Source organism: Marmota flaviventris, chromosome 1 (genome assembly GCF_047511675.1).
Source record: "Marmota flaviventris isolate mMarFla1 chromosome 1, mMarFla1.hap1, whole genome shotgun sequence".
In the NCBI taxonomy this organism is placed as follows: Eukaryota; Metazoa; Chordata; class Mammalia; order Rodentia; family Sciuridae; genus Marmota; species Marmota flaviventris.
The window spans coordinates 57,336,636-57,364,443 of NC_092498.1; the positions used below are offsets into that span (position 1 = coordinate 57,336,636).

The window sequence follows — 27,808 nt, forward strand, 5'->3', positions numbered from 1 at the left end:
ACATTATTGAGTCTCAGTTTTCCCAATCATAAAAATAAAGATAAGAAGAGTACCTAATGCTCAGGATTGTTTTAAAGGTGAGATTGTTAGCAGTGTAAAGTGCTAGCACACACAGTGTGTGTTAAGTGCTCTTATGATTTAGTTATGGGAGAAAGGATCCAAGCATTATCAGGACACTTGTGCTAGACACTGTCAGTGCATTTCAAATGGGAGAAAAGATCCAAGCAATATCAGGACATTTGTGCTAGACACTGTCATTGCAAATGAAGAAAGGGCATTCCTGGTGGTGGGAACAGCACAGGCAAAGGCACAGAGGCCAACATTCAAGGACACGCCAAGCTGGAGCTTAGATGCCACAGCCCTGCCTGAAAGATGTGGCATGCAGAGGTCATAGGCTGTTGCTGGGTACACCAGTAATACCAGTTACTCTGGTGGAGTGGGGGTAGGGGTACAGGGGCTGAGGCAGGCAGAGCACAAGTTATCCAATTTAGAGAACCAATTAAGTTCCAGCCTGGGCCACTTAGTAAGGCCCTGTCTCAAATAAAAAGTAAAAAGGACTGGGCATGTGGCTCAGTGGTAGAGTGCCCCAGGTTCAATCCCCTGTACTGAAGGGGGAAAAAAAGAAGAAAGGCTGCTGATGTCAGGTGAAGGGATTCCTTAAAGGCTAAACTAAATGGAGTTTGGGTTTTATTCTGGAAGCAACAGAACACCAACCCTGTAAGAGCTTTTCATACAAAGGATGCACGTGTGTTGCTGCTATACGTGGATAGTAATAACCGCTCTCCTCTTTTAGGTAATTGTGGTTTTCTTCACCACAATTCATGTCCACTTTGTGGTGTTTATATAGGCTTCTCTCATTGTCTGAGTGAACATTCAAAGCAGTTAGGTGACCTTGAGCCAGGTCACCAAAAAGGTCACAAAACACAGAATCCATCTAATCATTGGAGCTCATAGTCCCGATTCTTAGGGCCACTCCTCATCAGCAAAGTCACCTCCCAGCCATGGAAGTCTTTAAGACTATACATCCTAGTTAAGAGCTTTGAGCAGGAATCTGCAGCTCCAACACTGTTGTTGTTCCTTTTTTCCCCTTAATTCTTACTCCTTGAATAATAAAGACAAATAGTAGACTAAGTCTGATCTCTCCCAAACATGGAGACACACAAGTTTAGTAGGCAGCATATTGAAGCCACATGCTACTATGTGACCTAATGGCAAATTGCTCAACTTCTCTGCTCACACAAAGGTGAGGAACTTGCCTGTGATGTGAGGATTATAAGAATCCCTGTTTCACTGAATTGTCATGAGTAAACGAGTTAGTCCCAGCAAAGCACTTAGACCCATAGCATAGTACATGGTTAGTGATCAATAAGTATTAACTGTTACTATTACAATGAGAGGACATTTTTAAAATAAAACTCTTAGCCTGGAAGATGAGAATGAAAAAGAAGGTGTAATCACTAAGTGAGAAAAGAGTGCAAGGCCAGAGCTATGGTGCTCCTCGGTTATCCCAGTGACTTGGGAGGCTGAAGCAATACTTGGGAGTATCACAAGTTTGATGCCAGCCTCAGAAACTTAGTGAGACCCTGTCTCAAAATAAAATAAAATAAAAAATTAAAAGAGCTGGGATCTAGCTCCATGATAGAATGCCCCTGGTTTCAATCCATGGTACCAAAAAAAAAAAATTAAAGGAAGGAGTGTAAAAATGTGTAAAAGAGTGCATGCAAAAATCTATGGCATTAATTTGAAAATCTAGAGAAAATAATAGAGAGTCACCTGGCAAAATACACATTCTCAAAATTACTCCCAATAGACTAATAATCATCAACCACATTAGAAAGTTTATTAAAGAGATACCCATTTTAAAAGGCCTTCATGGTCTTATAACTGGATACTAGCTAGTCTTCAAAAACCAGATATATATCCTTTATTATTCAAATGATTTGAAACTATAGAATAAGGTGAAAATTTCCCTTCGTTCATTTTATGAAACCAGCATGACCTGAATACTCAAACCTAAAAAGAACATGTTTCTTCTATCTCAAAAGCTTTGAGGGGGGAAAAAAATGACCCTAACAAAGAGAGATGGAGAAGAAAGTAAGACAAAATGTGCAAAGCATGCCTTGCCTTTGAGCAGTGGGTCTCTACCGGGCTGTGCATTAGAACCACCTGGGGAGAGCAGCACCCCCATTCCAGAGGTCCTGATTTAATTCATCCGGGAAGGGCCATTCTCTGGGTTTGATTTAAGTTCCCCATTACCACCGCTTTAAGGTACTCAGGCATTATGAAAGCCCACAGCCTGCTTTACAGTTCCAGACCATCTCAACTCAATAGCAGTTCAAGAAGAGACTTTTTGCCAAAGCTTTGCATGATCAGAGCTAGAAGAGTCACTCCTTGGCTATAGAAATGCCAAATTCCCCATCAGAGGCTAAGGCGGGCTCACAGAGCTTCAAGTGCCCTGTCTTCAGAGACCACATCCAGCCAGGGCAAACCACTCCTCCTTTTAAGTTCTGAGCTAGCAACCTTGCCTACTGCAGAGGAAGTCCAGGAAAGCCCAGAGAGGTTTCATCTCTGGGACCCAGTGGGATTTTTATGACAGACCTGTTCATTCTCATGCTTCGAGGTAATTCAGCACACATGGTAAGCAGTTCACATGAATAATTAATTAGCTGTGTGTGCACAGTCAAACATCATTTTCCAGCCTCCTCATTCTTCCTGTGTTCCCCAGCTCCCAAATTGGGCAGCAATGTGGACAGCACTGTAACCTCATGGCTGACGCCTGGTCACAGTCCGGGCAGCTCTACAAAAGAGGAAGGGACATCCTGAATCCCATTTCTCCAGTAGTTGGGGTTCTCTGACCAGTGACTCTGGAGTCCCTTTTGACCACCCATCCTCTTCAGAACCCAGAAGAACTATTGGCTTCAGCCACAATTTTAGGTGTTAACTAGTTCCTGTTCCTTGTTTCATTAAATAATATTAATAATGTAATCTGAATAGTTCCCCCCATAAAACAATATCAAGAATGTGTAAATGAGTAGATTGCTGGCTTGGGTTTGATTCATGAGTATACCTGTGTCCACATGCCATACCACCGCCCAGCTACCGCAAAGAAATCAACAGGACATCTCGCTGGGCCCTCAGAGCCACTGCATCATTAAACACAGTGAAAGAAAAGTCAGAAGATACAAAGGGTGCTGATGAAAGAGTCTGATGTCCAGTGTTTGCTTTAAAATATTCCCTAAAAAGACCAGTTGAGGGGGTAGAAATATGTGGAACAGAATTGGCAATATATAAAATTGTTCCACATAAACTGAGTGGGTGACATATGTTATACTATTATATTTTTGCATGTTTTTGAAAGTATAAGAAAAAAGAAAAGAATATGAAGGAGACAATTAGATTCCATTTCTCTCCCCCACTGCAAAGATTCACGGCATGGGCTTTCTTGGACAAATTCTATCTTACCTCTTTATTGAACCCAGGGCCTTGTGTGTGCATAGCAAGCACTCTACCAACTGAACTATATCCCCAGCCTTGCCTTGCCGTATTTTAAAAAGAAGAATACAGGGGAGAGACAACTGTTGGTTGGGAAGAGATTCTATTGATGGAAAGGCATGGACACTGTCTCAGTGCAAATGAGCTTCCCTCCTGCCTGCAGTTGGAGGGTTTTTTTCCCTGTGTAAAAGACAGTTGGCACCAATCACAGGGGCACATGCCTCTAATTCCAGCCACTTGGGAGGCTGAAGCAGGATGATCACAAGTTCAAGGCCAGCCTGGGCAACTTAACAAGATCCTGTCTCAAAACAAAAAATAAAAACGACTGGAGGTTCAGTGGTAGAGTGCCCTGGGTTCAACCCCCAGTACCTATGTAAATGAATAAATGCATAAATAAATAAATACATAGATAAATAAAAGGAAAAGGTAGCCGGCAGATGCCATCACTGCTATAGATGTTGTTATCAGAACCCAGGACATATGGATCTTGTGATAAAGAGTCGGAGGGTGGGGGGGAAATGTCTTGGAGGTATTTAATTTGCAACCATTTCAGCCCTTATAAGTGAGAATGCATTGAGTAAGGGTGAGTCTTTATTTCCATAGAATAAATTCACCAGCTCTGATAGCCTCCACCTTTTCAGTCAGTGCTGAAAATGTCATACACCTCATCAGGAACAGAGAGCATAAATATAGAAACTAGAAGCCTTCAGATTCAGATCCAATCATGCTCTAGAAAAGTTAGAGCATCTGTACACTCGCTTTGCTGCTACATTGCCCTTTGCCATGTGTGTGCACATGTGTGTGTCTCCCTCTCTCTTCCTCTACCTCCATCCATCCACCCTTATTCACCTTGATTACAATTGGGAAAATTCGGAATATCCTTACAGTGTCTTCCTTTTGAAGAGGTCCTGGCCTGGTCAATGATGTTTACTTGTCGACACTTAAGGAATCACTTGCATTTACTATGAAGCTCCATTTCATAAGAAACTCCAAAGCCAGCCAAGCCAGGGGGTTTTGTTTTGGTATATTTTTTTTATAAGTTTTCTTTGTTTTGTTTTTATATATATGGAAGGATACTCTGAGGGCTGCTAAGACTTCAAAACAGCACACAACGCACAACAGCTAACAGATCCTCAGCTGGAGGGCCCGGGAGAGTGGGAAGAGCCTGTATGCTCTTGACTTAAATACTAACCCAAAATTATTGATGGTCGACTTAATCTGCAAAGGATTACCTTGACAGGAATTGGGCTGCCTGTCCTGATTTTGATCCAACTATGGATTTCTGAGTGATGGCAGATCAGCCTCACCACAGCAGCAGCTGCCTGGCTCTGGGACCCACTGAGAAGCGTTCTAAGGAAAAGATTTGAGTTTCGTTTTGTTTATTTGGGGGTTTGTTTTTGTTTTAAGCATTTACTGGCAGAGAAGCTCTTCCATGTGTTTTGGACTTCCTGGAGTAGAAAGTACATTTATTTTTGGATCATCTCATTGGACATTCCTAGCAGCACTGTGAGGCAGGTTGGCCAGAGGGCTCAAACCTGTGTTTACACATGAGGCAACAAATACTCAGAATTTAGTGATTTTATTTTCAGGGTCAAGAAAATTAGTCAGTGGCACCAAATTCTTGAGTTCCCTGCCATTATGAGGATTAACAATACAGAGAGAAGGACAAGGTGATATATCAAATACTCTCTTAAACAAGCAGTGTCTGGCATTTAGCAAGGACTCAATAGGATTGGATGGATAAATGGATGGATGGATGGATGGATGGATGGGTGGGTGGATGGATGGATGGAGCTCAGAAAGCAGATCTTACTAACCTTTGGGCCCCTAGAATCCACCATACTGCTTTGACATATAGGACCCAAACCCAAGCCAGCAATCTACTCATTTACACATTCTTGATATTTTTTATAGGGGGAATTGTTCAGATTACATTATTATTATTATTATTTAATGAAACAAGGGACAGGAGTTAGATTAACCACAATCGATAAATATTTGTCAAATGAATAGTCTACTTATCTATGCATATACTTTAGTATTGAGACACACAAGAATTTGTGAAGAAGATAATTTTCTAAACTTTTTTCTTTTTCTTTAAGAAGCCAGGACTCACTGTCCCTAACTCCTGCTGAGACTGGCCCCAAACTCCTGGGCTTAAACTATCCTTCTGCCTCTGCCTCCCAGAGAACTGAGACTACAGATAGACACCACCACACCACCTCTGAACTTTAAATAATAGAAGTGGGGGCTGGGGTTGTGGCTCAGTGGTAGAGTGCTCGCCAACCATGCATGAGGCACTGGGTTCAATCCTCAGCACCACCTAAATGTAAAATAAAGATCTTGTGTCCACCTAAAACTTAAGAATAAATTTTTTTAAAAAATAATAAATAAATAAATAATAGAAGGAACTGAAAGAGATGAAGTGGGTGCAATTATTATTGTTTATCAGCACACATTATTCACCAAATTGCAATGTTAAAAATCACTACTTTGTTCATTCATATATTCCTTCAACAGATATTATTAAGTGCTCTCTATGTACTAGATTCTCTTCTAGATATTGGTGGTACCACAGGGAATAAAAACAGATGAAGTCCTACTCTCATGGAAATCACGTTGTATTTGGGGACAACAGGCAATATACCAACTTAGTACTGAAAAAGAAAAATGAAGCTGGCAAGGGGAAAAAGTGATGTTGGGGCTGCTGTGTTAGCCATGAAGGTCACTCTGATGCTGTGTCATTTAAGTGTTGCAGGCAGAGGAAAGAGCAGGTGCAGAGGCACTGAGGCTGGAGCATGCTTGTGGGTATGAGGACCAGCTAGGAGCCCCATGGGACTAGAGGATAGTAGATGAGGCAGACAGCTACAGGAGACTAAGAGATTTTGAGCAGAAGAGCGATGAATCTCCCCAGCTATTGGCACCATCTAAACTAACTGCTGAGGGTTACACACAAGACTGAAAACGACCCATCCCCCATCATTGGTGCCATTTTGCTTTGCATTGACCTATAAATGCTCACTGCAGGGCAGCTGTGGACTTGGCTCACCTACCAAGTCAGCACCCATCACTGCACACTGCAAGGGCTTCGGCCCCAGCTGCTAAACCAAACCACAAATTCATTTCACCTGTAATCTCAAACAGTTAGCCTCCAAGTCCTAAAATAACTCCCCAAGGAAAAAAATACACGACCTATTCTTTTTCTTTTAATAAGAAGTGAAAGATAATGTAAAAGTTAAGAGGAATACCCTTAAAAAAATAGACTTTTTAGGACAGTGCTTGTATGTACCAGATCCTTACCCCAGGTCCAAAGCAACAGAGCTGGCCATCTATGGGCCTGTGGTGACCTCTGAAACCACGAGCACCAAATAAACTTTCCTCTCCTAAAAGTGTCTTGTCAGGTCTTTTCATCACAGCAACGACAACAACAACAACAAAAAAAGCTGACTAAAACAAAGAATTGCTCCTGTGTTCCCTTTGACATACACCTATCATGGTGAGGTTTTGTTATTCACTTTTTTGATATTTTACTTCCTCACTTTCTGACACTGCAGGATGTTCCAGGCTCACCTTGTATATTTCCTGCCCCTGTCATTTCTACAAGAAGTCCTGGTTCCTTTCATTAAACAATGGTCTGAGAAACCCAGATCTGGGAACAAGGTGTGCTCATTAGTACTAGGGGTGCTGCTGTTGCTTATAATTCCGTTGGGCTGACAGAGCAAAGGAATAAGTGTGTGTATGCTAACCCATGTGTCTATCTTTAAAGTGTCTTGTGCCTGTAAATATTTCTATATGTTTCCATCTGTATCTCATTAAGTTAAACAGGATTCATGCTAATATCTCCAACTCTAACCCATTCCCATATGGATCATTCTAGCCCCTCCCCTTGTATATCTATAAATTTCCACTGCAATGGTAAGAAACCTGTCTTCCACCATGTGGAATTTTCTTAATTGTTCAGTTCCAGTGTACACGTAGAGTGGTATCCAAATTGTAACCCATGGGAAACAATTTTATCAAGTACAGTGTTCGCGTGCCATTCGTTTTGCCTGAGTCTTACAGACTACCCATTTCCAAAGTACCTAAGTCAGCACTTTCCCCATAGCCCTGTTCACTGAGGTTCTTCATACATTGGTAATACACTTAGATTCTCTTGTCACAGTCTGCATTCCTGCCTGAGATCTAAGAGGACACTTTAATTTTAATATTCTTCTCCAGCTAGATAATAAATTCACAAAGAACAGCTAATGTGAAAAGCAAAGTGGTACAATCATACTTTTTGTCATCTTCGTGGGTTTTTAAAAATAATTCTTCCATCACACAGGTAATTCATTAATACCCATTAAAGTCCCCTTTCATACTGCTCCAAGCTCAGTCCCCAGCCCAGATAGAAAACTATTGTTCATCTAGGATGTGTCTGTCCAAACACTTTTCTTGCATTTGTATCCACATATGTGAATATCCACAGAAAATGTTTGTTATTGCTATGTATTTTGGACATAAATGATAGCATACATAACTTCTACAACTCTACTTTTCTCTAAGCCTTTCAACTATTGATATCTTTCAAAACTCTGCCTCGTGAACAATATTCCATAAAATGGCTGGATTGGTAATATTTTCCCACCATTGATAATGGCAACGCTGAGGTGAACAGTCTTGCACATAGTGTTTCTCCAAGAAACGCTGGGTCATGGAGATACACATTTTAATTTTAATAACTACTGTCAAATTGCCCATCAGAATACTTTAATTGAAAAAAAAAATCTTGTTCCATATTATGTGGCTGCGTGGGACAGAGAATCAGATTACTAGTTTTTAATTTGTCTTAATGTTTCTCTCTAGAGAATAGTAATGAGGGGTGTAAGACTCATTCTCTGTTATTTAAAAGAACCTCATGCTGTGATGATTTCAAGTGCTTTTAAAATGTTAATAGTTAAATTGTTAGAAGAGGGGCAGTGTGGTAAAATGGTCTACTCAGCTTTCAGGCACTGATTCTAATTAGATGTTCCCACAGTTGCAGAAATCTTATTTGCCCGATGAGGGCCCATGCAGCCACAAAAACAAGTAGATAGATGCACAGGGGAGAATCCATTTCTAGTCTCTCATGTGCTCCTGATGAGTAGGAAGTTCATGATCTATTCCTTCATCAGTCATGATGGACCATCTGCTAAGGGCTGGGCATTGGCATGCCCTTGTGTCATTTAGTTATTCAGACAGGCCGGACAGTCCCAGAATGCATTTCTGAATGGTCCCTTGCCATTTGGTTAAGTCCATGTCGGACACCAGGCATAAAACCCAGCACTGAGGAGAGAGATGAGGATAACAGTGCCACTGTCCCCAGGTTTACTCACGCCTGGCCCTGCCAGCCATCTCCTCGGACTCACAGCCTTGCTCCCTTCATACTAAGGGACGTGCGAGGCACCTGCTGTGCTACTGGTGGGATGAGGGTGTGTTAAGCGTCCTAAAATAATGTGAGTGGTAGATGAGGCCCCTCCACAGGTTAGAGATGCCCCCATCTCCAGCTTTACTCTCACCGTGTTCTTTGTGCTCCTAGACTTATTTCCTAGCTGTTTGGGAATTCAGATGGATGTGTGAAAGCTGTAACTCACTATGCTGCGGTTTAATCACAGATGGAAATTAAAGTTGCTCACAACGTCCCTGTTCTGATCAGTCAGGACCAGGTGTGTGCTTCACATTCAAAGAACAGATTCCTTCCCCAGAGGACTGTACTTGCCAACCCACCCACGTTGGGAAGTCATAGATCACGCCATTTGAGGAGGAGGTGGGGAAGGATTCCGATGGACTTTTTTAAAGGTTTATGAAGGAGCTTTCATTGGAACACTAATTATTGGGGTTTATTCTCCCTATAGTCCTCTAATTTGTCACAACTGGCTCCAGAAGAGGAGTAAAGAGATAGAAAAGTCCGGCCGCTTTCACTTGTTATAGTTTTGTAGCTTTTCTTAGAAAAGTGGAATTTTTCTCTCTGTCTCCCTCATTCGTTCATCCATTTCCCACCCCCACCTCCTCTTTCTACCAGTAGCCAAATGGTAAGCCTCTCTCTTCCTTCTCTCCTCAACTTGGTATTTGAGACCTGTTGGTCCTGTGTAATGAATGGGTTGCATTGGGTCCCCCCCCCCAAAAAAAAAATGTTCAAATCCCACCCACTCCCTACCTATATAGATGACTTTTGGAAACAGGGTCTGCAGATGTAATCAAGTGAAAATGAAGCTGTACAGGATGCAAGTGGTCCCTAAATCTGGTGACTAATATCTTTGCAAGAGAAAGGAACAGAAGGTTCTAACACAGAGACACACAAGAAAGACAAAGTATGAAGACATAGTCAAAGATTAGAGCAATGCAGCCACAAGCATAGGAGTAGCAGGGATTGACAGTGACACCAGATACTAGGAGTGAGGCATGCAACAAATTCCCCCTCAGATCCCCCAGAAAGAACCAGCCCTGCTGACACCTAGATTTTAGATCTCTGGCCTCTTGAATTATGAGAGAATAAATTTCTGTTTCTTTGAGCCACTCAATATGTGGTACTTTGTTATAGCAGCCCTAGGAAACTAATACATCCTGTCTTTTTTGTTCTTGAAAAAAAAAAAGACTTTAAACCAAATATCCTGTTTCCGTCAAAGATTAAGTCCTACATCTAGCAATGGCTTTCAATTCCAAAATCTAGCCTTTGCAGCAAGCTTTGCTTCTCCTTTTCCTCCCTGCTCTGCAGCAACAGCCAGTACTATTAGAGTGTCTCAGCGGCCACGTGGACACTCGAGGCTTGTTTAGCTCTGACCCTGGCAGCCCAGCTAAATAGCCCAGCATAATGGAGTAGCAGCTTAGGAGGTAGAGCTAGAATCCTCCCCCAGACAGACAAAACAAGGGTTTTGACCTCCATGCTCTAAAGCGTTCACAAGAGGAGAGTCTACAGAGCAGTGGTGCTGCCTTGGTTTATGCCAACCCAAAACACACAGCTTTGCCCCTGAATGCACCTACAGATTCCAAAATGTAGCCTTTCCTAAATTCTCTTGGCCTCTTTGCTTTGATTGGTATTTTTCTTTAAAGAATCCATTCACAATTCATTCAGTCTTTTATAACCTCATAAAATTGTGGGCTTTTAAAGCTGCAAAAGATCTGAGGGATGATTCAGTCCAACTTCCCACCCCATTTTATTTGTAATAATAACATCTGTGATTTATTGAATAATAACATGAATAATACCAAATAGTTACTGAATACATACTATGTGCCAGGAAAGTCTCTAAGCGCTTTGTATGTATTAACACATTTAGTCATCTCAGCGCCATTTTGCAATAGGGATTTTCATATTCCCAATTTGTAGATGAGGAAACTGAGGCACAGAGAGACAAGGTACTCATCCAGAGACCAAAAGCAAGTTGCAAAATTAGAAATCAAATGGAGGTTGTCTAACCCTAAGCCCTCTTAGCTCCTTGCTCTGCAGAGATTCCAGTGTGAAATGGTACAGTGTCTTACAGCCAAAGAGCAAAAGCATCAAGACCTGGAACCATGATGCCTGGAGATTGGAAGAAGTGCTGGATCCTCCTAATATGGACTCAACTTTAAATAACAACAGCGCACATACACACTCTCGCACACACAATTCCAGCTCTGCCTTTATAACGTCTAGAAGCAAGGTAGTACCTGCAGTTGAGTTAAAGTGCATTTTAGAGTCAATGAAGATGAGCTCATGTGATGAAGAATTCCCACCACAGTGAACAAAACAATTAGGATATGCAGGTAAATTGAAATAAACTGGTAACTCCTGGGCCTGTGGCATACTCCCATAATCCCAGCTACTCGGGAGGCTGACACAGGAGTATCACAAGTTCAAGGCCAGTCTGGACAACTTATCAAGACCCTGTCTCAAAAAAAAAAAAAAAAGCACTAGGGTGTAGTGCAGTGGAAGGGCACCACTGGGTTCAGTCCCCATCACCACAAAACAATCTAATAACCATGTGTGTGCTCAGGCATGTATGCAAGTGTGTGTACACCCCCACACACACACATACAGCTCTTAAAAAGAGGGCGCCCTAGCCAGGAACAGTGGTGCACATCTGTCATCCCAACAATATGGAAGGCTGAGGCAAGAGGATTACAACTTCAAGGCCAATGTCAGCAACTTACAAGACCCTGTCTCAAATTTTAAAAAGGACTGGAGATGTAGCTCAGTGTTAAGTTCCCCTGGGTTCAATTCCTAGTACACATACACAAAAAAAGAAGAAGAAGCAGCAGGAGAGGGAGCACAAGTCCTTTCCAAGAGAACTCAATACGCAACCTTAGGGGTAGGCTGTCTGATTCTCATTAATGTGAAAAGTTCATCAGAACCCATTTCAATCTGAGAAGGACCATCACAGGAAGGTCACAGCCTTTCTGGCTGGGCAGAGCTGCAAGGCTGAGGCTGCACCCACCCCGGGAATTCTTCCCAGCTTCTCCTGCAGGATGGTCCGCCCCTCTGGGCTATGGTGTTCACAATATCTGCAAAAGGAGGTTCCAAAGGAATGATGCCCAAGTCAGTGCCAGCTGTGTCCTGTGTCCATTTTTCCCCTGCTCCCAGGGTTGCAACGATACTTCTCTGTGGAGAAGTAACGTTGCACACAGCAAGGTCTCCAGGAGTGGTTGTGGTTGATGGGTTATGTAAGTGAGAGCAGGATGCAGTGGGGAAAGGAGAGCCGCCTGTGGTAGAGCCGTTTGGTGGCTTCGGAGTAATTATCAACAATGAGCTACTTAGAGGCAGGCAGCACTAGGTGTTCCAGGAGCTCAGTGCAGCACCCTCTTGTCCTCTGCCCGTTCCTTTACATACATCTGAGTGGGCCTTCAGTTCTTCCCCTATTTCTACCTCCCTCATAGAAACCAGAGGCCATGGTGGCATCAACAGAGCAGAGATTGGGGACAGCTTCCGTGCCCTGTCACCTTGTGGCTCTCTTATGGGCCCTCTCTCCTTCACCAGCTGACCACCAACTCGACAGTCAGTGAGAGAGGTGGCAGGAAGGCCCCCAGCCACAACCCTGTGAACACAGCCTGACACCACCCGTTCTGGCCCAGCCATCCAGCAACACAGCAGCGGCTTTTGGTATTTGTTGTGGCTGCTGCTGCCCAGACTGTTGGGGTGGGGGAAGGGTCTCCTTGCTAGAATTTCTGTGGGTTCAGAGGAAGGAGAAGTGTGCATGGAGCTGAGGAAGACTTCCCATAGCCCGAGGTGTGACGAGAATGAAAAGGACATAGGAAGGAAGTCAAACGGTGGCTTGGCCTGAGTGGAGGGAGGCTGGGCTGCCTGTGGGAGTCTCTTCAGGCCTTCACAAGGTTTGCTTTGGCTCTGCCAGACAGGTAGAGCACCCTGGAATTTTCCAGTGGGTCTCCAAAAGGCACCAACTCCCCTACGTAAAGAGAAGGTACTAGATGGCTAAATCAGACCAGAGCCAGTGTTAGCTGTGTCCGTTCAAGTCTACACTCTGCAGGAATTAATGAAGTAACCACCTGCCCTGAGGAAAAACTCCCCAGAGAAGTAACGAGTTTCAGGCTTCCTCCGTGGTATTCAGTCTGTGTAAAGAAGCAAGATGCAGACACCAGGTTCCATTCCAGTCTGTGCCACCAAGCTGCTTATGACTTAAGATGAAATTGGACTTGGTTAGGAATAGAGCCAAAAGACAGCTAAGGGATTATACAATCATCCCAGGTTTTGGAAGAATCCAAAGTCTGGGGCACAGCTGAAAAGAGGGCTCCTTTTCTAGCCCTGGCAGTGCAGTCTTTAAACGTATTCTTGAGCTGGGCCTTTCACAGTAGGTTTTCCTCATCCCTATAGTTTGCTGAAAAGCATAAATCTACTCCAGAAGGAAAGCTCACTCACTCTGTAATTGTTTTCCTCTGTAAGCTCTGGGTTTTCATCTATCTTCTGTCTACAGAGCTGTCAAGTCCTAACCTTTTCCCATCTCTGCTGTGGACTCCAGGAACAGCCCTATTTGAGCAGGTATCAGCTTTACCCACATGTAATCCACTCATTCCTAGGCCTACTCCTCTGTAAGAAGGCCACAATTCCTGCATTTGCTCCTGACTCCATTCAGGAGGAAGCCCTGGTGTACCTTCCTGGAGTACAGTGAGCACGACAGGGATCTTTTTGTTTGTTTATTGCTGTGCTAGGGATCAAACCCATATCCTGCATATGCTAGGCAAGTGCTCTACCACTGAGCTACATCCCCAGCCAATGCAGAATCTTTGGAATCCCAACCCAGTGAACCAAGGTCATGCATAAAGTTTCAGAAGATAGAAAGATCCAAAGCCCTGAGTAGGAAGCCCTTTAACTGTGTGGGACAATAGCTTTAACATTGAAAGGACATTTTGAGTGCCACCCATCCCCCAGAGAGGTTGGGCAGTCCTACTACATGGCAGTGTTGTGGGCTGAGTGTGGAGAAGGGTGTGCCCCAGAGGAAAATCAAGGTGCTGCTATTACGAGAAAAGAAGGGAGAATGAATACCTAGCAGACCAGTGAGACCAGTGAGACAAAGACTCACCCTACCCATCCACCCATCTTTCTCTATCCTTTGCTTCCCTCTGCTTATCTGTCCCTCAGCTTCTGGTTACAGAAGGACAGAAAAAATCTCCATTTTAGTGGGTAAAGTCTGTGGATCTGGTGACCATTGTAAATTGGTCTGTTTCCTAGTGTTGCTCATTGTGGAATCAGGATGTAACTTGGAAACAGCAGGCAGTGGCATACCTGGCTTCCTTCATCGTCCTCTGTGATGTCTTCCTGTCCTGCAGCTGGGGCTGCTTTCCTCAACTCGGAGCCCGCCCCACCAAGACGAATCCTCTCTACCCAGCCTGCACTCCTGTGCGGCTGGCTGCTCTCGGCTTGTTCTGTTCTGGACTTCCTGTTTTATTTTTGAACAATCGCGGCCGGAACCCAGGCCAGCAGACAGAACCTGTGTGATTGGTAGGCATCCGACCCAAATGCCAGACATACAACTAGTAACCTGGGTTGGCTCCGACGACAGGAAGGTGGTTCCCTGTCACCATCAGTCATCACCCTCCGCCCTCCCAACCTGGCTGGCTGGCTACATTTTCTGCTCCTGCTGTCAACTGCGGAAATGCAAACTGTGCGTGAAGAGGTGTTTCCTGCCCTGGAAGATCTGAGTTTACGCCTCTGTGCCCACCTCTCCGGGAAGCCCTTGGGCATCCACACCAAAAGGTGGATTCCGCTCTGCCTCTTAGGAACAGTGAGTAGAGAAATCAGACAGCGTTCTGGTGTCCTTAAATCTTCTTTAATCCTGTTCCACCCTGAGGGTGGAGGTGGATCTGACGTTTATGGTTTCTTGTGATCACTCAGCTCATTCTAAGTGGCACCCAGGAACTCAGAATTCAAACCCCTGATTTGCTGGCTTCAACTCAAATAAGAAACCCTGCAAAATGCTCTGTCCTTCCGGTGGCCACTGGTGCTGGACAGTGCCCACACAAATTTTCTTGCCCACAGAGGTATCTGTCTGTTGCTGATCAACCAGGAAAGTATAGAACCTGCCTAGCAAAGGTGTAGGATTCTTCCTAAGATGCCACCCTGTCATTATTTTTATGTCTGGCATTCTGTTATTACTGAAGTTGATTTAAAAGGGACAGAGGGTTCAAATGAGAGTTCTGGGTTCAGGTTTAGTGATAAAGATTTTGTCAAATCTGATTCAAACTTCACTACCCCACAAGGCCTCTTTGCCATCAAAAGAACTTTTTAACGCTTCATGATATAAACATTTCACAGTTGTAAATCTTATTAAGAAATAGTTATGGTTTTCAACTTCTTCCGGTTTTAAAATACTAATATTCTTACTCTTTACAAAATTCTTACAGATGAATGAGAAAAAGAAATACACTAAAAATGGGTATGAATAGGCAATTCACAAGAGATAAAATCAAGTGGCCAATTAATGCGAAAAGTGTTCTGCCTCACTGGTAATCAAAAACAAACGTTAAAACAAGTAGAGAGTATTTTTCACCTATCAAAATGGCAAAGGTTTCAAATTAATAATAATATCCTGTGTTAATGAGGAAAAAGTAAACTGTACTCTGTCTGAACCTGGTACATATGTAGATCAGAGATCCCTGTCCCTTTGGGCATTTGACTACCTGGTTCAAGGGCCTGGAACCAAAAATTCTACTTCTAAGAATTTACATAAGAAAATAAATAGGACTGTGGATCTATGTAGGTCAATTGGCACATTCTTACCTAGCATGCCCATGGCCCAGGGGTCAATCCCCAGCACCACCACAAAAATAAATGAATGAATGAATGTATAAATAAATAAAATATGAATATGTATAAAAATGTATCCAAAGGATGTTCACTCCAGAATAATCCATAATGGCAAAAATTTACAACCAATCTCAATGCCAAACAAAAGGAGTTATTAGCACTAAGTAATTCTAAAACAGTCTTTTTTAAAAAAAAAGATTTCACAACATAAAGAAATGTTCATGATGTAAAAGGAGAAAAATAGCATTTAAAGCAAAGTGCTTGGTATGATCACATTTTTTTAAATTATGCACATATATACGTTTATTTTTAAACTGAAATGGTGTGGAGACTGGATGATTTTTATTTTCTTCCTCATTCATATCTGAATTTTCTAAGATCTTTATTGTATACATTATTTTTATAATTAGGTTTTTAAAGTGTTTTATGAAAAACAAATAATTCAATAATAGTGCCAGAGTTAAGGTTCATGGGAACCCACTTTGGTTTGATTTTTGTATTTTTTTTTTCTGGGCCAGAATCTAAAAGGATCAGAAATCAGCTGGGCTCCATATAAAATCATCTATCTTTCAGAGGTCTCCAAACAGTGAAGGGAATAATAAAAAAATGAGATCTGCTCAGATTTTCATTTTACCACCTACACCTTTTTATTGAAATTTCTCCTTACAGATAGGAAGAATAACTACTGACATGTCCCAGTGGGATTTTAATTTATATAATGAAGCTAGCACGACATTTTTTTTTCTTTACCTTAAAAAAAAAAATCTTTAAGTTCTCCTTGTACCCCCCTCCTTCTGATTGAAAATCAGAGTTGATGGCTTAGGATGGAGTTGGCCTGACATGACTTTAGTGATGACATAAATGTCCCCTGAGACTTCTTTCTTCTTCTCCCACATACCTTTTTTTCTCTTCCCACCCTCCTTGTGGGGGGGCACGGGGCCTTTTCTTTGTCTATGCCTAGGTGACTGGTGTCTGATTGGGATGCCCCAGTCACTGGGAGCAGGAAGATTTGCTTCCTCTGAGGTAACTGTATGATTGGAGGTGGGAAGAGTCATTCGGTTCAGAAGCAACTGAGATGTCACTGCAGAATTTGGTCTGTGTTTGAAGCCAGTTTACCTCCATTATGCTTTCTCCACTTCTGGGGTGTACAGCAGGAGTGTGTTTTTAAAGGCATGCCACTAGGAACACATTTACCAGCTGCAGTCAGGTAAGAGAGACGAGGGCCAAGCTGTTGCTTAATGTGAATTTCCTCAGTTCATGAATGAGCATCTCTACCCCCTAGTTCAGGGTTGAAACTTTTGATGGTATTTGGGGACGTGCTCCATGTGGGTGTACAGTAATGTCTTTAGGCATTGTTTAGGTAGCTTGCCATTCTAGTTATTCTGGTCAGGCGTGGTGGCACACACCTGCAACCTCAATGGCTGGGAAGGCGGAGGCAGGACGATCGCGAGTTCAAAGCCAGCCTCAGCAAAAGCGAGGTACAGAGCAACTCAGTGAGGCCCTGTCTCTAAATAAAAATGGGGCTGGGGATATAGCTCAGTGATCAAATGCCCCTAAGTTCAATCCCTAGTACCCCTGCCCCCCCCCCAAAAAAAAAAAAGAATATAACTTCCTTGTTCTTATTGAAAGCAATTTTCTTGGTTTGGCAACCAGAGAAATTCAGGTTCACACTATGGTAAAGTGTGATAGGAAAGGACATAAGTTATAGAAAACAGGGAAGTGTTAAGGAATCACTACCACTTACAGAGCATTTCCTGGTGCTAGAAACAGAGCACAGCACTTTACAGGGTTGGCTCATTTTATGCTCACATACTCTAAGAGGTTGATACTGGATTCCCATTCTCCAGAAGAGGAAAGTGAAGTTCCAAAAAGTTAAGCACTTTGCCCAAAGTTTCCAAGCTTGTAACTTCTGTGGGAGCAAGTTTTGAACCTCAATATTATCCTTCTTGTTTGTCAGGCTAACTCCCAAGGCCTTGTTCTAAACAGTGATGTCCATACTTGAAGATAAATTGATGCCGTTACTATTGACATTAGTTTCTTACAGGGGTGCCTCTGACACAGGTATGTTCAACCTACAGCAGAGTCACTCAGAGACCTTATAGAGCACAGATTCCTGGCCTCATTCATAGGATTCTGATTCAGCAAGTCTGGGATAGGCCAGGCAACTTGCTCCTGTCTGGTACTGATGCTGTGGACACAGATCTGGGGCCCTCACCTGACTAGCACCACCCAAACACTCAGAGGGTACAACAGAGAGTGAAGGCTCTGTGATGAAGCCTTTAGACTGAAATTCTGACCCTGCCAATTAGTTGGGAGGGTGGGCAAGCTACTTAGCCTCTCTGGGCTTGCTTACTCATCTTGAAAATAAGGATTTGCAGAGCATCTACTATATAGGGTTGTGGGGATTAGACAAGCTAAGCCACATGAAGTACTTACAATTGATAGTTCTTAATCAGGGTTTGCTTTAATTAGTGGCACATGGAACTAGGATTGGGAGGGGGGTGGTGCTCTGGCTTTAGAGTTAGAAGGTTTGAGATCCTGTCTAGGCTGCTTCTCCAAGCCCTGGGTGCCCTGAGGAAGGGAATGATAATCAGAGCCTTCCTATATCTCTGGGCACAAGGGCTGATGAATACCTGAATAGCTTCTTGCTCTGGAGACAGGTAAATTGCCTAGATTCTAAGGCTTACTCCCTGAGGCCTCTTGACTGGGGTTGGTTAAGGATGTGGCATCCAGGGCCATATCTGCACCCAGGTGTTGGTTAAGGTGTGGCATCCAGGGCCATATCTGCATCGGTTCATGTAGGGAGCATGTAGCAAGCGCCCAATGCCAGCTGACCTACAGAGTCCTAACCATCCCCACCCCCACCCCCGGCCTTGAGTCACCTTTATTGCCACAGTGCCTGCTGGAGTTTAAAGACCTCAGACTCAGCTTCCTTTCCTTTGCAGCTTTTTATTTAATTTCTATCTAGTAAAGCTCCATAAACCCACAATTTTGGAAGGTAAGACAGAAGCAATGGCAGTTTTCCACAGGGTGCCTCTGCTAGAGCTTTGGCCCCTTGGCCATTTGATTCCTGCAGCACACTGGGCTCCAACGCAGGTCAGACCTGCAGAAGCATAGTCCATCCTCTCAGCTGTGGCACATATTCTGTAACAGCACAGGAATTGAGAACTTTGCAACACAAAGGGTGGTTCTCAGATCAGAAGCATCGACACCACCAGGCTGTTTTAAGATGTAAGTTTTTATCATTTACTCAGGTGTAGAGGAGCCAACAGGTCAGGAGTTGATGGCCATTGTAAAGATAATTTGTCACTCACAGTTTCCGAGAGGAGGGCCACAAGTGAAAGTATCAGGCCTGATCTGGAGGCATGGGGAGGAAGGAGAAAATGTGGACAAAAGCCTTTATTAGGGCTTCCACAGGAAAGAACAGGCAATCAGAGTGCTCAGCCTTCAGATTGGCTAGCATGATCATACTATACTAGTACCCTTCCTGGGGCGATTAAGTAGGGAGCAGTGGTCCAGAGTATAAGAGCTGGATGGAAGATGTGGTGTGCTTGTATATCAGACTTGCAGGCAAGTCCCACAGTTTGCTGGCACTAGGAAGGAGAGTCTATAAGACCCTAAAATGTCAAAGCATTAGAAACTTAGAAAAACTTGACTTCAACAAGCTCCTCAGGTAATTTATGGGCCCACTAAAGTGTGAAAGGCTCTGCTCCAGAGCATTCTGCTGGGATGTTTTGAATTGGGTCTGCTAAAAGCAACAGGTATCCCAAGCCATTCTCTGTGTAAATAGGGACAGTGACTATATGGGAATGTGAGAGTAGGTACACTAAAACACGACCGAACCCTTCAGTGGAAAGCAAAAAGAATATTCCAGAACGTAGCAGTGCTTTCCATCTCTTGGTAGTTGTGAGTGATGGGTACAGCATTGACACATGTTCCTACTCTCTGTAACAGAATTTTTTTTTAGGGGGGAACTTACCAGCTTATCAGGAAATAAACATAAAAATCAGTATTTTGATCTCATTTCACAATGGGAAATTTGGTCAGTAAATTACCCAATAAACCCCTACATTTGCAAATGAGTAGCACTCCAGTTTCTTTTGATGGAACAAAAATATCTCCTCGGGTGACCAGTTGGACTCATGTTTGCCATCACAGACAGACTTCTCTAACTTGCAGAAGGGACAGTTAGCTGTACTGAGAAAGAATATAGAGGGGAAGGAGCAAGCTTAGTAGTTAAGCGTCCCGGAGTTCAATCCCCAGTACCAAAAAAAAAAAAAAAATTTTAAGAAGTTCCAAGCATGGGTACCTCGGAATCCCAGTGTTCAGGAATAAGGGGGTGTTTGAAAACATTTCATCACATTCTTCATTTAAAGATGGGGAAAAGGAGGCCTGAGCGGTTAGCGACTTGCCTGAGGCTCTGTGACCCTGATGTAGAGACAGGATGGGACCCAGGGCCAGCTCTTCTTCGAGACTCTGGAGTTTTCTCCTCCTCCTCCCCTCCCATTTCTGCAGAGCACCTCAGACAAGAGCCAAAACATTCGAGCCCAGTTTGGCAGTGCTGACAGCAGCAGCAGTGGGTTTTATTTCTTTGCTTTATTTATTTATACCGACTTATTGTAAAAGGATTTAAGGTCGCTTGAAAAGTTGCAAACAGAGCAAGATAAAATAAATTTAAAATAAGTGAGAAAGATGAGACAGAGGAGTAAGTAGCTTCCCAGCAACTTTGCCCATTGCCCTCCTGCTGGAGCTTCTAACCATTAAATCAGAGGGACGGGTGATCATATTTGTGCTCATGTCCCCTCCACTCAGGATTTCAGCTCATTTTTCTCCTTGGCTGGTTTTTAGAGCCTCTCCCCCTTGGTGACACAAATGCACTTTAACATCACTTTGAGAAACTTACAAATTCTCTGCAGGAGGCCATATTTGTAGAGTGTGACCAAGGTGATGGGGCAATGATAGGGTTGTTGTGTTGATTTAGTTGTTGCTATTTTTAGAAGCAAGACTGCAGGGCTGGGTCTTTCCTAGAACCTTCAGGGGGCAGTGCTGTCCAGAATTGATGATGACCTTGACCCTTTGTTAAATTGTTTTCTTTTTTGGTGGTGCTGGGGGTTGAACCTAGGTCCTCTGAAATACTAGGCAAGAGCTCTACCACTGAGTCACACAGCCCCACACACACTCTTGATTCCTTTGGTATGCCCCTGAAGTCTGTGAGGAGGGAACTCAGAAACAGTCAGTTTCAGAACCATTGCCCAGGCCAGGCACCATGGCCACATGCCTGTAATCCCAGCAGCTCAGGAGGCTGAGGCAGGAGGATCATGAGTTCAAAGCCAGCCTCAGCTACTGAGTGAGGCCCTAAGCATCTTAGCAAGACCCTGTCTCAAAATAAAAAATAAAAATGGGCTGGGGATGTGGCTCAGTGGCTAAACACTCCTGGGTTCCATCTCTGGTACCCACCCCGCAAAAAAAAAAAAAAAAAACATTGCCCAGGTCCTTCCCCACCCTATGTTCATTCTTTACTCCATCTACACCACTTGGACCTCTACTCCAGCTCTACTCTGATCTCTTTGCTTCCATGAGTCCAGCTTCCTTGATTATCTGACTTCTCTACTTAAAGGAATGGATGTGTCCTTCCTCTCTCAGGGCATCTGCCTCCCCCACAGACAGGCCTTGGTCAGTTGTCCCTGTGCCTCAGGTGTGCTTGCTAACTTCCTAAGTCTTGTCCCTTTAGAATCCAACCTGTGGGCTGTGTGGTCACTTTGGTCCCCTCCTACATTCTCAGGTTGCAAAATGAATTCAAGACTACCCCAACTGGTGTCCCAGAATTCAAGATGGAAATGTGCCTCTGGGAGCCATCATAGTAACTGGCATTGATTGCATCCAAGGTGCTAAATGCTCTGGAGTGCATGGGACAGTTTTACCCAATGAAGAATTATTCCACCTAAAATGCCGGATGCATTCCTGCTGATAAACACTGATAAGAATGCAAAAAAAAATTAAATATTTACAATTATACAGTAGCATCACAACAGCTACTCTGCAGATTTCTTGGTTTATGCCCAAGAGTTTAGTGGGAGGAAATCACTAAATTATTTTTATCTACACAGTGTGGTCAGAAAGAATTACATTCTGCAGGGTCAGGCTCTGCTGGGAATAGTTTATTTCATTAGGCCAGAGTCCCACAGTCAGATCAAGCTGTAGCTTTTTTCAGGTCATTTGTTGGTCTGTATCTGGGACCTGGAAACATCTCAGCTCAGACAGTCGCCCGGAGTTGGTGAGAGCGTCACAAAGTGCCAGTGCAGCCTGTCCTGCGGCCAGTCGGAGCACCTCAAGTCCTGGCGGGGATGCCAGCAGCTGGCTGCACTTGGAAACTCTCCAGAGGCGTTGTTGTTTATTTGCTTGTTTGTTTGTTTCTATAACAAACAAGGAGCAGAGCGCTTGGAGTTAAGTAGTCTATTACCTCTTGTTAAAAACAAACAACTCTGATGTTCTTGGGCTTTAAAAATTATTTTTATGCCCAGTAACTAAGAGAAATATTTCAGCCTAGCTAGTCCTCAGACCGCAGAGACTGTTGCTGCTGTTGATTCCTGTTTTCTTTTGCTGTACTGTGGCCTGGCTAATTATTTCCTGATTTATTCATTTGTTATCTAACACACTCCAAGGGCCTGTTATGTGCCAGTACTGAGACAAAGTCCCTGGCTTGGGTTTTTTATGGTGGAGCAGACAAGAGGGGTGAATCCACGGGTCATTAGGGAGCCACAAGCCAGACAACGAGGCAACAGTTTGCTCAGTGTGTCCTAGGAGCATAGAGAAGGGGACTCGTGCGAGATCAGGCAGCAGTGCAGGGGTGGACGGGTTCACCAGGGAATCCCAAGTGTGCTGGTGTTTGAACTAAGACTTGAAAAAGAAAACAAGGAGTTAACCAAGGTGAAGAACAAAAGAATGGACAAGCATTCCAGGGAAAGGACACTGTGCACCAAGTCACACAGACATACAACAAAAGGCTCTTGGTAGTCCAGGGGGCAGACAGCAAGGGTGCTGTGGGGAGGGTGTCAGAATGAGCCAAATGAGTGCCTGGTGCCCTGGAGATGGGTAAGCTGCAACTGATTCCCAAGGACCCTTTCTGTAGCTCAAAGACCCTAGAGACTATTAGATATCCCTCAAGGCCACATGTCAATCAAAATATTTAAAGTAAAGGAACGGAAAGCTGGGTTGTATATTCCAGCATGCATCTAGTTTCTCCATCAAAAAACAAAACAAAAACAGCTTTTTCTAAAATATGATGAAGCACCAAAAAGATGTGTATGTTCAATAACATGTTAGAAAGTAAGAAGAACAGAAGTAGTAAAGAAAATACCCATGCCGGTGTGGCGGTACATGGCTATTTTCCCAGCTACTCTGGAGGCTGAAGCAGGAGGATCTCAAGTTCAAGTCCAGCCTGAAGAACCTAGTGAGACCCTGTCTCAAATGAAAAAAAAAAAAAATTTAAAGGGCTGGGAATGTAGCTCAATGGTAGAAGCACGGAAGGAAGGGAGGGAGGGAGGGAGGACCAATCTCATTGCTTTATTGTGGGGATGAATGATAGAATCCCAATGGCTTTTGTTACTATCTTACTTTTTTTTTTTCTATTTAAAGTAAATTCAATCCAAGGCAAGCAATAGATTGTGGTCTATGAGGATCAGTTATTATTTATGGAATAAAGGACAATCACAACTAACAGTTAATAAATTCAATTCTAGAAATAACAGAATTCTTATTCAATTCCTTTATCCACTGGACAAGCATACACCATGTATGTATGTTTATTGTATGCTTAGGGATTATCACAATGAACACAACCCCCTGACTTTGTGTTCAAGAGGCTCATCCCTGGTGGAGAGGAAACTGTATTAAGGAACCTTTTCAGATTCACCCAGTTTCATATTCATTGTGGACTGACCTATGGTGGTTTGGCCATGTGGAACTCTTTCTGGTAGAAAGCAGTTGCCAGTATAGAAGACTGAGGTGGTCAGTGTTGGCTTCTTCCCCATCACCTCCCTACCAGGTCATGTGAACGAGGCTGGTAGACTGAATTCTGCCTCAGATACAGGCCTTTATCAAACAACCCCTTATTATTAACAAGTAGGTACAAACAGTTGATTCAACCATTCTGTAAGCTTGATGAGAGCCCAGCTCTGTCTCTTTCAAAATATTCCAACCATACCTTGCACAAAATGTTCATTTGAGGCAGCTGCATGAGTACTGCAGAGAAAGGACACTGTGCCCCAAATCAGCATGGTGCCCTTATAGACAGTCCTGATTCAATAGTGGGACCCCGGAAAGCCTCAAGTGCCATCCTCAGAGCCTAGAGATAGGCTTCACTGGATTCTAACACTTTGTTAAATCCAGGTTGGAGTGTGGCTGTCAGGACTTTGGGCTAGGTCATATATCTTGAATATCTTTAATTTCACCAATAAAACCCCATTTCTGACATTCATTAGACTATATCACAAGTTTCAACAATAAAATCCATTTTTTTGAGTTCAGAATGTTGATAAAATATATTATATATATATATCAGGAACACTTAGAGAAGTCAATTTGGGATTATGGCCCTCTTTGATCAATACCAGTTACCCAATCTAGACTTTGTATTTCTGATAGTGTGAGAGCTGATGACCCTGAGAGATAAAGCATAGACTCATTGGTGCATACGCAGTGGAACACAAGTTGAATTCAGATACTTTTTATTTATTTTTAATATATTTTTATTTTTTATACTCAAGTATTTTTAAATAGATTATAGACATTGTAACTCTGTTCCATTTATTTTTCTTATTCAAAAGGTATAATTCCCAGTGTGTATTTGTGTGTGTTTGTGTCTGTCTGTCTGTCTGGTTATATCTGAAATGACCATATGACCATGTGACCTAGTTTGCCTGGTACAGTCAAAATTTATGCCTGTTGCCCTGGGATCCATCCACATAGCACCCTCTTTTATTTTCAAAGGCATCCAATTAGGACAATGAATTATATGATTTCTCTATTTCTAGAAAGAATGCTATGGCATAGAATAAAGAGTGGGGGAGGGGGAGAGACAGGAAAACTGGCCTTGCACAGTGGTGCTCACCTCTAATCCCAGAGACTCAGGAGGCTGAGGCAGGAGGATCACAGGTTCAAGGCTAGCCTGGGCAATTTAGCAAGGCCCTAATCAATTTAACAAGACTCTGTCTCAAAATAAAAATGGCTGAGGATGTAGCTCATTGGTAAAGCACCCAGGGTTCAATCCCTGGTATCAAAAACAAAAGTTCATACACACACACACACACACACACACACACACACACGAAAACTGGGTTTGGATCCTGCCTCTAGCATTTTCTAATATGGTGGGCTTGGGCAAGTTGCCTCACTTCTGTTAAACATAGTTTCCTCATCTGTGGACAGAAAAATATCCGGCATGCTAGCTTGCTCCCTCTCCCTCCCCAGTTGGCTTTTGGTGAGATAACAGTTATCTCATGCATGTGAATGAGGCTTGGAAAGAGAACAGAACTAACTAGAGTTAGGGATTGTTCCTATCCTTAAACTACAATTGTTTTATGCTTGGATTGACTCTAGTTTGGAGACAACTAGCTTCAGAATATAGATAATGTGAGCTTTTTAATTTGTCTTTCTCAAGACTACAAAGGCCGGTAGCCTGCTTCTTCTAAGGGAGTAACTAGCAAAGCCATCTACCTGGGTGTACATGACTCCTTAAGTCCATCAGAGAAAAGAACTTGAACTTGACCACCAGAAATCAGTCCTTTGACTTAAAATGCTTTAATGGAAACATTTTTCAATAAAGATTCAATTTATACCTGATAATCCCAGCTGTTCAGAGGCTGAGGCAGTAGGAAAGCAAGTTCAAGTCCAGCCTGGGCAATTTAGCAAACCCTGTCTCAAAAATAGAATTAAATTTTAAAGAGGGATTGGTGGTGTAGCTCAGTGGTAGAGCACTTGTCTAGCAATGCAGGAGACCCTGGGTTTGATCCCCAGCACTTCTGGAAAAAAAAAATTCAACTTACCCTTCCTTATATGAATAGAACTCTTATGAAAGGTTAAGAAGACATGAGAATGGGGTATGTACATACAAGTAAGAGCTATGCTCCAAACAGAAGGACTAGTTTGCATAATAATATGTATTTTATTTTTTCAAAGTGAAAATTGCTTTTGTTCTTATATTATAAAAAGAATGTACAGCATGTTGTACATCTTCCATATATACAATCTTTGTCAAACATTAATTTTTTAAATTTTAAAATGAAAATATCAAGAGAATTCGAAAATAAAAATAAAAAAGTATGCACTGCAGAAACTGCCTACATGTCAGAAAATCTAATAGTAAAATAAGAAAAAAAATTTCAGTGTGAGACTGTCAAACTTTTTCCTATAGGTATGTATCTGTGTGTTGTACATATGTATCTCTATGCATCTTTTTATATTTTTAAAAATAAAAGTAGAATTCTATTATAGACATTGCTTTGAAATCTGCTTTTTTCATCTAAAATTGTTGTGAACAAATTTCAGTGAATACAGATCTGCATCATCATTTTTATAGGTTTCCAGCATTCCATTGAATGAACGTGCCAATAATTTACTTAGCCAGTGCCTGATTGCTTGCCATTTAGATTGTTTAGAGGCACAGTGTTTACACCTTTTGCTATATTTTTTTAAAAAAATCAATATATCTACCACACATAAACTTGACACACATTTGAAAACACAACCAGAAATGTCATATATTAATTAGTTTGTTTTTTTACTTTTAGGTGAATGAAACCATGACAGTGGGAATATAGATTAGCAGAGGCTGTTAAAAAAAAAAAAAAAAAAAACAGGGTAAAGGGCAGCTCAGGGTGGAGAGCCAAAATACTGCATCCTTGCAGACTGCCAGAAGCCAGCTAAATGACTTGGGGAATAGCCTCCTTACACACAGGGGCCCAGATATTGTCATTCATGAAGCAACATTGCTTCAAGAGCATTTGTCATCTTATAGCCCAACCAGCCAGAGCCCCAATCATCTGAATACTCCATTCAAAAAAGAAAAAAATCTATGCTCATGGGCTCGTGTTCTCATGTGGCACATTCAATAACACCTCAGTATCATGACCTCTGCCACTGAGTAAAGCGCCTTGGGAACCCAGCCAAGAGCCCTGTGCATTTTGGAGCAGGACCAAATCACTGCATCTAAACTCCACACCAGTCATAGGAGTGCCTTCGGGTTCATTGAGAAGCAGCTTGCCTTCAGTCATACAGCACGCTAGCCAGCTTAGTGTCTGATTTCTAGTTGGAGAAGTAGAACTCTAAGGAGAAGGATGCAGTGGCAGGCCCTGAGAGCAAAAAGGAGTGATACAGACTGCAGAAACAGAAAAAGAAAAGTGGGGACGCTGAGGCCCATTTTGGGGCAGGGCAACTAACTGAATACTTTTTCAGTGTTTACAAACCCTAGGCACCACCCATGATGGTGGGGCAATCAGTTATTGAGTTGGACCAAGATGTTAAACAAAAGGAGAAGAGATGGAAAGAGAAGGAAGGGAGGACAGGGGAGCGGAAATATCAAAGTGCTTCCTAGGTGATAAAGATAAGTATGATCCTTTGGAGCTTTTTGTGCATATTAAGTTGCAGGGTAAAATTTATTTCTCAAAGTGGATCAGGGTCAAAAAGTTTGAAAACTACTGTTTTAGACCCTGAAGTCATCATAGTTTTACATCAATGAATGCCCTTAACACCACCTTCAGTTACCAGAAGGAATCACAATGTTCAAAATAGTCATCCCTCAGTATCATTGGGGCATTGGTTCCTGGCCAACCCCTACCTGCCCCCCAGGATCAGGTGCTCAAGTTCATTACATAAAATGGTATAGTTAGGGAGCTGGGGTTGTATCTCAGAGGTAGAGCACTTGCCAAGCATGTACAAAGCTTTGTATTCAATTCCTAGAACCACAGAAATAGTTTAGTGTTTACATATAGCCTACATACCTCCTCCTATACACCTTAAGTCATCTCCAGATTACTTATAATACCTAATACAATGTAAATGCTATGC

General features: G+C 42.8%; 1 protein-coding gene and 1 long non-coding RNA gene across 10 annotated transcripts in view; one reads left to right on the forward strand and one right to left on the reverse strand.

Moving 5' to 3' along the window:
* The window catches only part of LOC117794695 (uncharacterized), a 35,477-nt gene extending 21,166 nt beyond the window's left edge, over positions 1-14,311 (reverse strand). The window contains exon 1 of the long non-coding RNA XR_004618545.2: positions 14,225-14,311. This is a non-coding gene — a long non-coding RNA (uncharacterized lncRNA). The remainder of the gene's footprint in view (positions 1-14,224) is intronic.
* Positions 1-27,808, forward strand: part of Atxn7l1 (ataxin 7 like 1) — a 243,741-nt gene that overhangs the window by 127,073 nt on the left and 88,860 nt on the right. The window contains exon 1 of one of the 9 annotated variants that reach the window (XM_071613119.1): positions 14,629-14,723. The exons of the other annotated variants lie outside the window; for them this stretch is intronic. The gene's annotated coding sequence lies outside the window, so the exon portion shown is untranslated. Of the gene's footprint in view, positions 1-14,628; positions 14,724-27,808 lie in introns of those variants that run through there. 9 annotated transcript variants of the gene reach the window in all.